A 14,134-nucleotide genomic window follows, 5' to 3' on the forward strand; every position below is an offset into this window, starting at 1 on the left:
TAACCAGATGACGATCTGTCCGATCAAAATAACATAAGATTGTGAACTTTTGTCCTGTTTCTCTTTGCTGCTGATTATTAGTGTTATCAACTTATCTGCTGCTCTCAGTCAAACACAGACACACATTCAACAAGTGTATTAATAAGTTATTAATATAGTTTCCCCACAAAAGAGTGTCAAATATAAATATAAGATAAAAAATGTAATATATTAACATGTTATATTAATAATTCAATTAAATACTATTAATTGTGCAAATAAGTTCATTATTTTTAATTTTTCAATGCTAAATTATTTTTTAATTAACTTACATTTATTTACACTTTTTAAAATTATTATTATGTTTATTTTTCCATTCAAATGTATCTTTTCTTCACATTTTGGATTAATTCATTCATTTACCTATTTATTTATATATTGTCACATTTCTCCTTCATTAAGCAAAGGAGGCACTTTTTGTTTTCAAATGTTTTTTTTAAATTGGAAATTATTTTCAAATTAATTTTAAAACATTGTTTTCATTCATTTCTTCTTTTTTTTTAAAATTTCATTATTTACTTTTTTATGCACTTAGAGCTGAGGCACCTATGTAATCCATTTGAGAACAAGTCCAAACTCAGAGTATTCAGTCATATGTACAGCATTTCATAATTCCCTATACCAACCCTAACCTGATCACATCTGCAAACACACCTTAATAACTGAGTCTGCAATCTCTCTTAGAGTGGAGTTCTGCAATCTCTTAAACTAAACTGAAATCTTGGATTGAAATTCCTCTTTATTTTGTCATTCTTGAACTTCCATACATCTCTGTAATCTGGATTTCTTGTCTTTAATGTGCAAAATGAAAAGTGTTTTTCTGATTTGTGACACCAAAGCAAAACAGAGAAATTGATTAAAAGTGCAACATGAATAGAAGAAAGGGATAAAAGGAGGAGTTGTAGAAATGTGTACCAGTTGTTTGCTTCTAACCTCTTTTTCATCAGGGCGAGCGCTCCCCAAGTCACGCTCAGCTGCTGCGGAGCTAATTACATCTGAGAGAAGAAAAAGAGTGAAAGAAATGTCTGATTACACACTGAGAGAATCAGATAGCAGCACAAAACAAGACATTTAAAGCAGCTGTTTGTATAAAAAGCTGCAGCACTTAATGAGAAGAAATGTGTAGAAAGAGTGTAACTCTGCAGGATGCTTATTCGGTCTCCAGTATCCCACCGATGTTTCCTCCATCTCACCTCGATGCTACATGACAGCCAGGAGACTAAAAACAGACTTAACACATTTTAATTTTCCACTGAATTAAAACCAGTGTTACTGCTGTCGAGGTAACGTTCAGTTTTATTACAATCACTGATCAAAGTCAAAGTGTTGATGTTTTCACCTGCTGATTCATGTCTGAAATGTTTATGTCTCTTTTAAATAAACTTTCATTTCCCCTAAGGCAGCACTTTGTTCTGCTTTAGTGAAATTGCAAACGTCACATAACCAGAGATGGGCGAGTTACTGTGTATCTGATTACTTTTTTCAAGTAACGAGTAAAGTAAGGGATTACTATTGCAAAAACGGTAATTAGATTACCGTTACTTTCCCGTAGGAACGCTGCGTTACTGCGTTACTAAAACCGTGATTTTTTGCGAGAATGTCTCACGATAGTGACGTAAGCGAGTGCGCCGTTAGTGACAACAGCTGTGTGCAGATCAACAATGGATCACATATCATTGTGGGAGAGAGTATGAGCGTGCAGCGTTTAAAGTGTGGAAGTACTGACCTTACTTTGAGTTTGATTCCATAAAAAGTGACAAAAACATTAGCGTCCATTGTGCGTGCGAAGAAAACTTCTTTTTACAGCGAAAAAAACCCCTAAACTTCTGAGCAAGCGCCGAGTGCGCAAGGACGTAATGGGAAACTCACAGAGAAACTCGCGGAATCTTCCACTGACCGCGGCACACCTGCACCAGGGTAAACCTCCGCCTACCGTAGTCCTGCTTTACAGGTGAAAATAGAGCAACAGGACCGCTGAGTCTTTGATTTTATTTATTTTCTGCTGTGTTTTACTTGCATCTATTTGAAAGACTGAGTGTAAACACAAAAAATATTTTATTTTATGTGCGGGAATGTGTAGAAAATAGGTTTAAATGTTAAACTAATTTATTCAAGTCAGAGAATGTTGCATATAATTAAATCTTTGCTTGATGCATAAAGTTAAAAGATTAAAACTAATAAAACAAGTTAAAAAAAAGAGACTTTTCCATTTGATTACATTTTGTATGATGGATTATGTAGAAAAAGTAGAATTGGGCTGAAAGATCTATCACTTTATCACCTATTCAGGTTGTAAATCGTGTTTTTAAAAAGTAACTAAGTAATTAATTACTTTTGAAAATAAGTAATCAGTAAAGTAACGGGATTACTTTTTTGGGGAAGTAATCAGTAATTAGTTACTGATTACTTTTTTCAAGTAACTTGACCAACACTGCACATAACACATATTGATAAAAACTGTAATACTTCTGAGGCTTTTCTCTGTTTTTCATCAGGGGATCATGTGGAAAGTTATGAAAGCTTGAACTGATGAAAAACTCAGTTTAAGAAATGGTTGTAAAGATACTGAGGGAAAGAAAAAGAAAAAAAGTCACAGCAACAATCTGGATTTTCACTGGATAAAAACCCTGAAAAAGATCTAGGCTGGAATGAAAAGTGGAGTAAGTGTGCAGGTGTTACCAGTCCTGCTGTGTTTACAGTCAAGAGTTTCTCTTCAGGTTTGCACTTCTGAAACCAGAAGTCCAGAAAATCTGAATTCTTGACTATTAAAATAAAAAACTTGACCTTTGTGACTGCGATTTCACCGCAGACAGCAAACGTATGCAGAGAGAAATCATCAACTATCTGTGTACACTTATAAAAGTTAACTAAAAAAAACTAAAACGACGTTTAAAAAAATAATAAAAATAAAAAAATACTAGGGTTGATAATATCAGTCTTTGTTTATTGTGGCAAACTTTTTTGGCAAAAAGATTAAAATAAAATACAAGTCAGAGGGAGGCCATGAAGACCAAAACGAATAACTTCACAATGACTTACGGTGTGATGCAATGAATCGTTATTGCCTCCATTTTTGCAGCTCATGCTTCTTCCCCGTGTACCAGTTTGTGTCCGTGCACAGGAGGGTGAAGATTCTCCAGTTTGAAGGGGGAAAATTGTCTGCATTTGGAGCAATGATGGTGGCATATATGTGCAATTTTTAAAGTATTTCACGACCATCTGGTTCTGTTGTTTGCAGCAGAGGATAGAGTGTTAAAGAATGGCACAGACTTGCAGTCCTGAACGTGAGATTTTTGGCACAGTGTGACATGTGCTGTTTACATCCAGTATTTGCAGTCAGCAGTCTGAGTGCTGCTTCTTAAAACCACCATGAGCCGGAGAAAAGCCTCGACGTCAGCCACCCTGAGATCCCCTACAGCCGACCTGCAATCAGAGCTACAGTACGACACCTCTGCGTGAGATTAAAGCAGTCGTAAGGGATGGGTGGGGTTTTCTTTTTCTTTTTCAGTGTGAGGTGGAAGCATGCAGATGCAGACGGTGAGGATGGTATCAGATGGAGATCCAGATCCTGCTGGTATTTTTAGCTTTGAGAGAGGAGCCAGAAGGTGTTGGATTACGCAACGTGGGCACATGCCACCCTCACTGATGGCAGTTTGTCATCTTATATGAGCACCGAGGACCACGATGCAAGGAAGTATACTGCTTATTTATGTTCTTACCCAATCAAACACCTCAAACATCGGCCCAGAGCATGAAGAACAATGTAAAACATTTTGCTCTAATATTAATAATAATAGAAACATTCTTGCTGTTGTTGGTTAAACTTTCACACTTCAACCATAATTTCGCAGACAGAAACTGTACATTATATATACGCACCAAGTTAATGGCATCAGTGTGTCTGTGTGTGTTTGTGCTGTTTTTTATTATTCGGTTCATCAGCAGTCAGAGTCCCTTTGTCAACACCCCTGATTTTTTATTACGAAACATATTAATAAATATTTTTTGTCCCATAATTAATTGATAACTATAGTTATATATCTTAGTTAAAAAAAAAACAGTCATACAATAATATTTTATTTGGCTTTTTTCCTTAAGATCAGAATGAAATCAGACACTGAGCTTCAAAAATCTTCTCACAGGACTTTTTGAAGGTGCAGGCTGCTGCGAGTTTTACTGTGAGACCACAGCCTCCTCTGCTGGTCGTCTTACTGAGCCGACAACATTTACCTGAGAGGCTTTTTGAAGGTTGAGGTCAGTATTTCTTCATTTGTGTCTATCTGACTTAAGGTTTTCTAAGGTTTTTTCTTTCTTCTAAAGATGTGAAGCAGCAAGAAGAAAGCCTAACAAAGTGAAGATGGTAAAAAAAGAAAAAAGTTCAGTAGAAATGCAACAGAAACAAACAAAAAAAAAAACAGTTAACAGGAGGACAGAGAAGAAATTCAGAAAGGAGAGAATAGCTGAGGAGGATCGTGGTTTTTAAGACAAGTGCCTCCTGTCTATCCCTTCTTCTTGGTCTTCTTCTGTTTTACTAGCAGTTGGCAACTCATTTAATTAGAGCAGGTAGTTGTACTGCCCTCTAGTGGAAGAGAATGTAACCGTTGTCCATTACTCACGCCGATCGCTTAGAGTACTAATCAGGTGGAACCAGATAATATTCTATGGCACACCCATGTGCTGCAGCACAGTGGTTGGGAAACACTGCTTTATAAAGCTGTATAATAACTCTTCACTCTGTGACAGGTAAACACACCTGTCAGGTAAAAGATTTTGTATTATGCAGCTGTTGTTTGTTTATTGTTTATTGTAGACTTTACTATTTTTACTTTGTATTACTCTGCTGTGGTATCAGTGAGGTATCTATCCATCTTAATCCACATGAAGACACATGGATGATCTGAGTTTGCAACACTGAAATTAAGTGTCACAGCAACTGGATGTCACGCACTACAGCTAAAGGAGGGATGCTGTTGTTTGCCAACAGCAACACTGACAAGCTGAACAGGAAATGAAGCAACAAGAAAGCATCAATCCCAAGACCCTCTGTGATCCAGGCCCTCCAAGATAAAACAGATAAAACCAATATCTGGCTATCAGTGCCTGTTTGTATTCCCCACAATAGCAGACATTAAACTGGTTTCATTTTGCTATTGAAACCATATATAGTTATATAGACTATATATACTCTGGTTATAGAGTAAAACATGGTGAACAAAAAAAAAGCTTGTTCTAGTTTCAGGTTGTCATTCTTTGAGTGGAAGTAAAACTGATTTCGTTTTTAACAGAAACTAAATGTGTGTTTAACCCTTAAAATCTGGAATATTTCCTGTAAGACACGAGGTGTTATAAATGTTGGAAAAAATTAAGTGATAAAATTTGACCAAACCCATAAATTACATGGCGCATGGCTTCATTAAACAGAAGATGGCAGCAAACCTCCGGCAGTCTGACTGAGCTGCGCTGCAGCTGCAGAAACACTGCCGGCTTTGTCTCCTTGAATTCGGTGAATGTTTAATTATGAAGTGAACAAAACATGTTATTGTCTGAGCCAAAGATTCGGCTGCATACACGCCGTTATCACAGGGTGTTTTCAGCTTATTTTAGTTACAGCTTCAGTGAATCAGTGAGCTCCTCCGGCCAAACACACTGGCACTTCTCCAAAAAGGTACCTTGTGTTTTAACCGCCAGCAGTAAATGGTTCTGCATGTTTATCACAAGGATGATCTAAAATTATGCAACCTGGTTAAAAAAAATAAAAAAAATAAGCTCATTTACTTTTTCTATTATGTGAAGTTACAGAAAATCAGGTCTGAAGTGAAGGCAGCTGTCTTTGGTAAAACACAGAAGACTTAAAGGATAGCGAAGCGTAAAAAAAGAGGTGTGTAATAAACAGAAAACATCCATTTAAAGTGTAGAATTGTTATTGATTTTGACCTCTGCGTAACCACCATCGTCCTCAGGCAGCTGAACGATAACACATGAGAAACAAGGAGAGTCAGGAGGAAGCTCAGAGAAGAGTTTTTATGCCTGTAAACCACTGCTCAAAAATTTTGGACCGTGTAGAAACGTCTGTGTTTTGAAATAATGTCTCAATAATATTTTTATTTAACAAACAAAGCAATTCATTCACAAATTTTACAGATAAATCTACAAAAGTGTACAAAGAACCATAACTGCTGTATTTTCTGTGCATTTTCAATCATCAACTTAAGAATTCGCCTTAAAAAGCTGTGTTTTTGAAGCCAAACATGACCACATTTGGATGAAACGGTAAAGCTAATCAACTAATGCCAACAAGCTTAACCAGCAAGCTGAATAATTACTCAAATTAATCTAGCCAACATCATCTGCATCCCTGCAACCGCAGCACCAATCTGTCTGTCAATCTCCCCTCACTCATGAACAAACCCTGAGATACTTTAACTCCTCCACTTGGTGCAGGAGCTCATCCCTGACCCAGAGTGGGCATTCCGCCCTTTTTCAGCTGAGGACCATGGCCTCAGATTTGAAGGTGCTGATTCTCATTCCCACCACTTCACACACAGCTTGGAACTGTTCCAGTGCGAGCTGGAGGCCATCACCCGATGAAGCCAACAGAACCACATCATCCGCGAAAAGCAGAGATGAGATTCTGAGACCACCAAAGTGAAAGGCTTCCACCACATGGCCTCACCTAGAAACTCTGTCCATAAAAATTATGAACAGAATCAGTGACAAACGGCAGCCCTGGCAGAGTCCATCACCCACCGGAAGTCCGACATACTGCCAGCTATGCGAACCAAGCTCCTGCAACAGTTGTATAAGGATCGTAGCAATGGGCCAGAATTGGTCCGTCATGATGAAGAGAGAGCTGAGGGTAAAAGCGAAGCACTCAATTTACCGGTCAATCTACGTCCCTACGGTCACGAGCTGTGGGTAGTGACCGAAAGAACGAGAAAGCAGATACAAGCGGTGGAAATGAACTTCCTCCGAAGGGTGGCTGGCATCTCCCTTAGAGATAGGGTGAGAAGTTCGGCCATCCGGGAGGGGCTCAGTAGAGCTGCTGCTCCTCCACATCGAAAGGAGCCGGTTGAGGTGGTTCGGGCATCTGATAAAGATGCTTCCTGGGCGCCTCCCAGGACACGCTGGAGAGATTATATCTCTCGGCTGGTCAGGGAACGCCTGGGTGTTCCCCGGACAAGATAAAGGAGGTGGACAGGGAGAGGGAGGTCTGGGCTTCTGTGCTTAGGCTGCTGCTCCCGCGACACAGCCCTGGATAAGCGGAGGGAGGAAGGGAGGAAGGAAGGATGAATGGATGGATGGATGGATGGATGGATGATCTCACCAACACTATAACATATTCTTCTTTGATGGCTTGTCTGTATATTATTTGTCAGAATAAGGCAAAAAGGCTCTAACACCACAAACAGCCCAGTTTGGTAACACCTGTTCATCAAAGGAGTCACAAACAACACTTAGTTTGAATAAATAAAGTTAATTTAGTGATCTTTGATCTGGCGACAGAGTAAAGGGATTTTCACATCTCCTATTTTTAGACTATGGGAAAGTGTCAGACCACTGTGCACACTGAGTAACATTCAGTGTTACTCAGAATATCAACTTTCAGAGCTCTGATGTGCAAACCAACAGAATCACTGAGAGCGAACAGAGCAGAAAAACAAATACCTCAAGATAATATTGTTTTTTTACCCACTCTGTGCATTTGTGATGATCATGAATTCACGTTCTGCAGCTGGGGTCTCGTTTGCTCTTGCAGATCCCAGTTGATCAGTTGTCCCCATATCTATCTATGACAGGGTTATCCATAAACCAGGAGACGACTGACTCCAGATATTTAACATCATTTTTGAATCAAATGTGCCAAAGTGATTCATCAGTGCATCTTTGTTCGAGCTACAAACAGAATCTATGTATGAACTTCTAGATTTGATTTCCTGACACGTCTACATCTAATCTTTTGTTGATTTACACTCTAAACACGGCCCAACGGACACATGCAAGAGTAGAATTGGTGTTTGATGGTCTATGTGCCAACTCACACAAGAAAGAGTGCCAGGTTGGTAATACACAGTCAGAAACTCTACCCGGAGGCCCTGTCAAAGCACCCAGATCTATCAAGCTGGTACCATTTCAGTAACACTGTGAGTCACAGTACTGATGCCAAGTGTATTTCTGCAAGAAGCTTAACCAGGTGTCTTATTTAGAAATTTGTTACTAATGTATAATTAACAATGTATTTTCATAATTCCTACAAATTAGCATTGTTGAGTACAATTTTTGCTGTCTCTTTGGACTTTGTTCTTTAATTCAGCAGCACTTCTCTGCTTCATTCACTGAGGACACAACTGCAAACGTGGAGGCAGCCAATACTGCTGAAGATGGCTAACATGACGCCCAACAGCTTTTGTTTGAATATGGACAAATGCACAAAAAACATCTGTCCCAATTCTGATAAATTGTCCAAGTATAAACAGAATAAAATGGTTAAAGTTCATGTTCATACACCCCAGTGAAAAAAAGCAGTCAGTCAATGGAAAGATCACACAACTAAAGTCTATGTGCAAAGAGACAAAACTGAAATTATTAAAAATAGATTTCACACTATTCGACCAAGAACTGATGTCTCGACTTCCTCTGCAGCAGCAGGAAGACCTGAACCTGAAATATTAATGAAACCACAGAACCAGAGCCGGTAACACTGTGCAGGAGCTTTAACTGCTTTATTTCATCTAAAGACAGCAGCACTGTAACCAACCTGTATCTCAGATACACTGAATAAAAATATCTATCATTCAGGAAAAGCCAGCAACCGCCCGAAGGAACAGAAATTTTCACTCTTATATGGTAACAGTTGAAGGTGTGTTGGCTCCATTTTAGTAAATACAGATCAGCACAGCAGGATGAATTTACTCGACTGATGTGTGTTTGCACCTGTTGCACTGTTAGTGGGTGTTCGTGCACCATTGCTTAAGTGGTAGGTATATGCAAATATATACCTACCACTTTACTTACAATTGTATCACAACTAATTTAATATTAATTAATATTAATTCATTAATAGGTGTAATTTAAGGGGGAAACAATTATTTTATAGTGAGCAGCTGAATGCATATTGGGTTAAACATCATGTACTACAACATTCATTAGGTTTCAATCACATGTGGGATTATAACATTAACTTTCTTTGATTTTGTTTAAGTTTTACACCCAAGTTTCTCTTTATTTATTAAAAAAAATCATGTCTCTACTCACATTTGTGATTTTCACAGACAGGACGAGGATGGCATCGGTTTGGGGAACCTCAGATTAGCATCCCTGTTTGAACCTGTGTAAACAGTCACTCCAGGATTAGTTTTTCTGTTTTCTTCTTATTTTTGTTTACAGTACAGAACAGCAGACCCACATGACAAAGAGCTGTTACGACCATTTACTCAATGCAGAGAAAAAATCCATTTGCCGTGTTGTCACATTATTTTAGTGATTGATTAGCAGGATTACTTTCTAGAGGCCCTGTACAGCTGAACACCACAGAAACCAGTCGCCTGTGCGGTGCAGCTACAAAGGAGTCCTCCCAATGAGCAGAGCAGAGAGCCTTGTTAGTTTCAGCTCCTTGCACACTTCTCACAGTGCGACTGATTTTTGTCCACACATGGTCCATATCCTCCATTGTGGCCCATAGATTATGCTCCTGCAGTATTCGGTGACTCATTAGCTGCTGGTTCCATTATTGATGCTCTGTTTGCATGCCGCAGAGAAACCTCACTGAATAATAGATTGAACCCGACTGCTGCCGCTTTTGGGACAGAAAGGTGGGGAGCAAGAACAGAAGGAAAAAAAACGAGAATGGTCGTGGCCATCTTTATTTACTCTGCAGAAACCAAATGTAAGAATAATCATTTTGTACCGTTTTTAAAATGTAAAGCTTTTACATGATACTTATTATTAGAAAGAAACTTCTAAGTAATGTCACTTTTCTAAAAACAACTTCTTTACAAACATGTTGGACTTGAAAACAGACGCATAAGTGTGGTTATCTCGTGATATTTTCTTTCCAGAGTCAGCTGATATCTTGAATTTTCAAATATCTGCAAATGACCTTTATCAGATGATGAGTCAGAAAAAGTATGTGCGGCTGTTTTGGTGCTTGTGTCCACTTGTGAATGATTTCCTGGAAAGTTAAACAAATAATGTGCTGCACCATTGTAGACTGTTTCTGCTTGTGTAACGTTGCTAGCTTATCTGATAAACTGCCCCTGAAGTAACCAGCTAACATTAAAGGACCAGTTGTGTCCAGTTTTCCAGTCAAGTTTACCCCTCTCCACTCAGCCGGGCGCTTCGAGACTTTACCGACCAATATGTGATGTCAGAGTAGCCATGTTTAAATATATTTAATGGTCCTGAAAAGCAGTCCCACTGGAAAACCAGCTGGAAAATAACTGACGTCAAACCTACACTTTGCTGACAGATAAGATCTTTTCAACGTCAGAGTAACGTTTCATAAATAACTACTTAATTAAATCACACTCAAGAGCAAAAAAGACAAAAGGTCAGTTTTATAAATAAAGTCCTAGCAACGTAATCTGATACCAGTATAAATGCAATTTAAAAAGCAAATTAAAGAATCTTAAAGGCAATTTTGTTCTTAACTGGTAACCACTGAAATGAGAGGCCAGCAGAGCAGACATGGAGTCCCTTTTAGTGCTGCATTTTCCACCAGCAGCAGAATAATATGTCTGTTTTCTGCAAATCTGCTGCCACCTCCACAAATTTCCAACCAGTGCCTCCAACAAGGTGAGCTGTGCAACCGCCTTGCAATCAAAAGTCACCCAGAGGTTGAGGATGTTGTGTGCTCAACCTCTGGATAATCAGTGGACCTTTGCAAGTACTGTAATTGTTTGCCAAAAAGATGGAAAAAAAAAAGTCATCCAATCATCAGCAACCAATATTTCCTGGTTAAAAGACAGTTTCTGTCCCATCTTTTCTCTAGTGTTTGTAAGTCACAAGAACATTTGTACACTGATACTACAGGATGAGCCCTTTTTTAGAGTTGGAAAAGTTGCAATATAAAATCTGTCTTTTATATAACTGATGCAAGAACTATTACCCAAATAATTTATGTTTATTTTATTTATTTTTTTTCTCTGAGGATTCAGAAGTTGTGACTACTGTTCAGAAAGTGTCCAACATCGTCTCACACAAAGATCCTCTTTGCTCCATATTTGGTTTGTTAGGATCAAATCACCCAATCCACTTTATGCAATAATCAAATAAAACTATCTGCATTGGATTTCAGTTTATTTTTACACAATCTGTAGCTGCAGCAGATGAACAGATGACAGTTTAATGACTCTCAGATATCAGGCGGGTAAAACAACGAAGTGTTACTGGAAGTGATGCCTGCTGTCGAACATGGTCTGTGGTCATACGCTCACAAAGGCTGTTAGCAAACATCGCTACGTCTTTCAGTAAGATGACATCCTCACATAAAACTCTGTGCTCGAGTCAGAAAAAGAAAACAAACAGCAGGGCGGTTAATATGATTTCACCGCAGAAAAGAGCAACGCTGAGTGGAATTGGACAGTGCTGAGTGTTATTACAACATTTATTCAAATCAATTCAAAGTGAAAACAGCTTTGTTAACATGACAGCAATGGTGTGTTTCTGCCAAAGCTGCACAACAATCTCATTTGTCGAGCTTGGCAGGAGGAATGTGAGTTTAACGGTGATGAAAAGACTCATTATGATCTGTGAAGAAACCCTTAAAGGGAGTGTGTACTCTGGATTTTTGGCTGCTGTTGTTAATTTGTCAGTGGGATATCCCATCAGCTCACTAAAGGCTCATCAGGGCTTCCACATGTAGCTTTGTTTTTGCCAAAGTGCTGCAGTTTAAAGAAGTGTGGTTTACATTTTTCCCAGGCTACTTGAATTTTATTCAACTATTTCCATTTTCTGCTACTTTATTATACTCCACTTGTGTCTGCATGTTTTATGATCATTCCACTATTTAAAGAGTAGCCTAACACGGGCTAAAAAAGGACTGTTTTGCTAGCCTCTCTGCTTAAAGAGGACCTTTAGGGGGCTAAATAATGAGATCAGGATATATTCATGTAACAACTCTGAATCAAAATCTCAGACTAAATAGTGAAGTCTGAGATATATATCTCTATCTATCTATCTATATCTATCTATATCTATATCTATATCACTTCCCCAAAAAAGTAATCCCGTTACTTTAGAAAATAAGTAATCAGTAAAGTAATTAATTACTTAGTTTTTAAAAACACGATTTACAACCTGAATAGGTCATAAAGCAATAGATCTTTCAGCCCAATTCTGCATAATCCATCATACAAAATGTAATCAAATAGAAAAGTCTCTTATTAAAACTTGTTTTATTAGTTTTAATCTTTTAACTTTATGCATTAAGCAAAAATTTAATTATATGCAACATTCACTGACTGGAAGACATTTAAACCTATTTTCTGCACATTCCAGCACATAAAATAAAATATTTTTTGTGTTTACACTCAGTCTTTCAATTAGATGCAAGTAAAACACAGCAGAAAATAAATAAAATCAAAGACTAGCGCTCCTGTTGTTCTATTTTCACCTGTAAAGCAGGACTGCGGTAGGCGGAGGTTTGCCCTGGTGCAGGTGTGCCGCGGTCAGTTGAAGAATCCGCGAGTTTCTCTGTGAATTTCCCATTACGTGGTAGCGCACTTGGTGCTTGCTTGGAAGTTTAGGGGGTTTTTTTCCACTGTAAAAAGAAGTTTTCTTCCCACGCACAACGGACGCTAATGTCACTTTTTATGGAATCAAACTCAAAGTAAGGTCAGTACTTCATTTGAAAATGCCGTTTTTGTGTCGCAGTGTGGACAACGAAAATGGAGGCGAAAACGATGACGTATTTTAGTCATGTGTTGCAGTCATGTGACCAATTAAACGAAGATTATGGAGGGCATTATGCAGCAGTTGTTTTGTTTGCTCTCAATGTTGACAGCCCCATTAAAGATTAAAGTCAGTCTGTACATGCTCCAGATAGCTTTTCTTCAAATTCTTTAATTCTAACTCACTTTTGCAACTTTTGTATTACTCGCAGCAACAACTCCACCTCATTGTTAGTCCATTTAAAAAACTCGGTGCTTTTACTCGACATTTTGCCGTGACGTTTCAAAGAGCCAGAAATTAAATTAACGACAGACAGAAATGAGGCAGGTCGAATTGTCTTACGTTTCACACATGCGCAATACAGGAAGGCAGCATTTTCAGTGTGGATGAAAACGATTGAAAACTGATATCTTCAACGTCATGCTGCTCTGTTGCATGTTAATTGCCCCTTGGGGATAAATAAAGTCTTTCTGATTCTGTCCTGTAAATACTTTCTGTCAGTGATTCCTGAAATACTGTTTACATGTGTTAAAATCACAGTGATGAGATGAGAGAGAATATTTGTGCAGGGGTTTGGAAGTTGTTGGCCTTCTGTGAGGTTGGAGAGTTGTTTCAACGATTACCTAATGTGTGACAAAGGAACTCACTGTGATGCTAATGATAGTCTGCGCTCTTACCGGTTTGTAAAAGTTGGTCTTGGCCTTAAAATTACTGCAGCAGTTTATCAGAGATGTGCAGAGCACAGACGGGGAGTTTAGAAACTACAGGTGATTCATAGTGGGCAACTTTAGTAAGCAGGCAGAGCTTTGATATTTTCCGCTATGACTGTGAATTTATTTGGAACTTGTAGATGGTGAGGATTACCAGCAGCTATGAGCACAGCGCCAGAGCTTCGTGGTTCTGTCCTACAGCAGCGTTTCACTGAAATTATTAATCACTTGAAATGTTTAGAACAAAGCGCCGCATATTTCTGGCAGAAATAAACACACATACATATTGCTGTGCAATCGGAGTGCAAGTGTGTATGAACCCTGTAAATCAGGGGTAGGCAACTCCAGGCCTCGAGTGCCGGTGTCCTGCAGCTTTTGGATCTCACCCTGGGGTCAACACACCTGAATCAAATGATTAGTTCATTACCAGGCCTCTGGAGAACTTTAAGACATGTTGAAGAGGTCATTTAGCAATTTGAATCAGCTGTGTTTGATCA

General features: G+C 38.6%; 1 protein-coding gene across 3 annotated transcripts in view; it reads right to left on the reverse strand.

Annotated features, from left to right (window-relative positions):
- Positions 1-520: 520 nt before the first annotated feature.
- Positions 521-14,134, reverse strand: part of LOC113033383 (probable G-protein coupled receptor 21) — a 58,758-nt gene continuing 45,144 nt past the window's right edge. For 2 of the 3 annotated variants that reach the window (XR_003274024.1, XR_003274022.1), the window contains 2 exons: positions 9,292-9,364; positions 521-1,034 (listed from right to left, as the gene is read on the reverse strand). The gene's annotated coding sequence lies outside the window, so the exon portion shown is untranslated. The remainder of the gene's footprint in view (positions 1,035-9,291; positions 9,365-14,134) is intronic. The other variant, XR_003274023.1, reaches the window with a different exon arrangement.

Source organism: Astatotilapia calliptera, chromosome 12 (genome assembly GCF_900246225.1).
Source record: "Astatotilapia calliptera chromosome 12, fAstCal1.2, whole genome shotgun sequence".
Lineage (NCBI taxonomy): Eukaryota > Metazoa > Chordata > Actinopteri > Cichliformes > Cichlidae > Astatotilapia > Astatotilapia calliptera.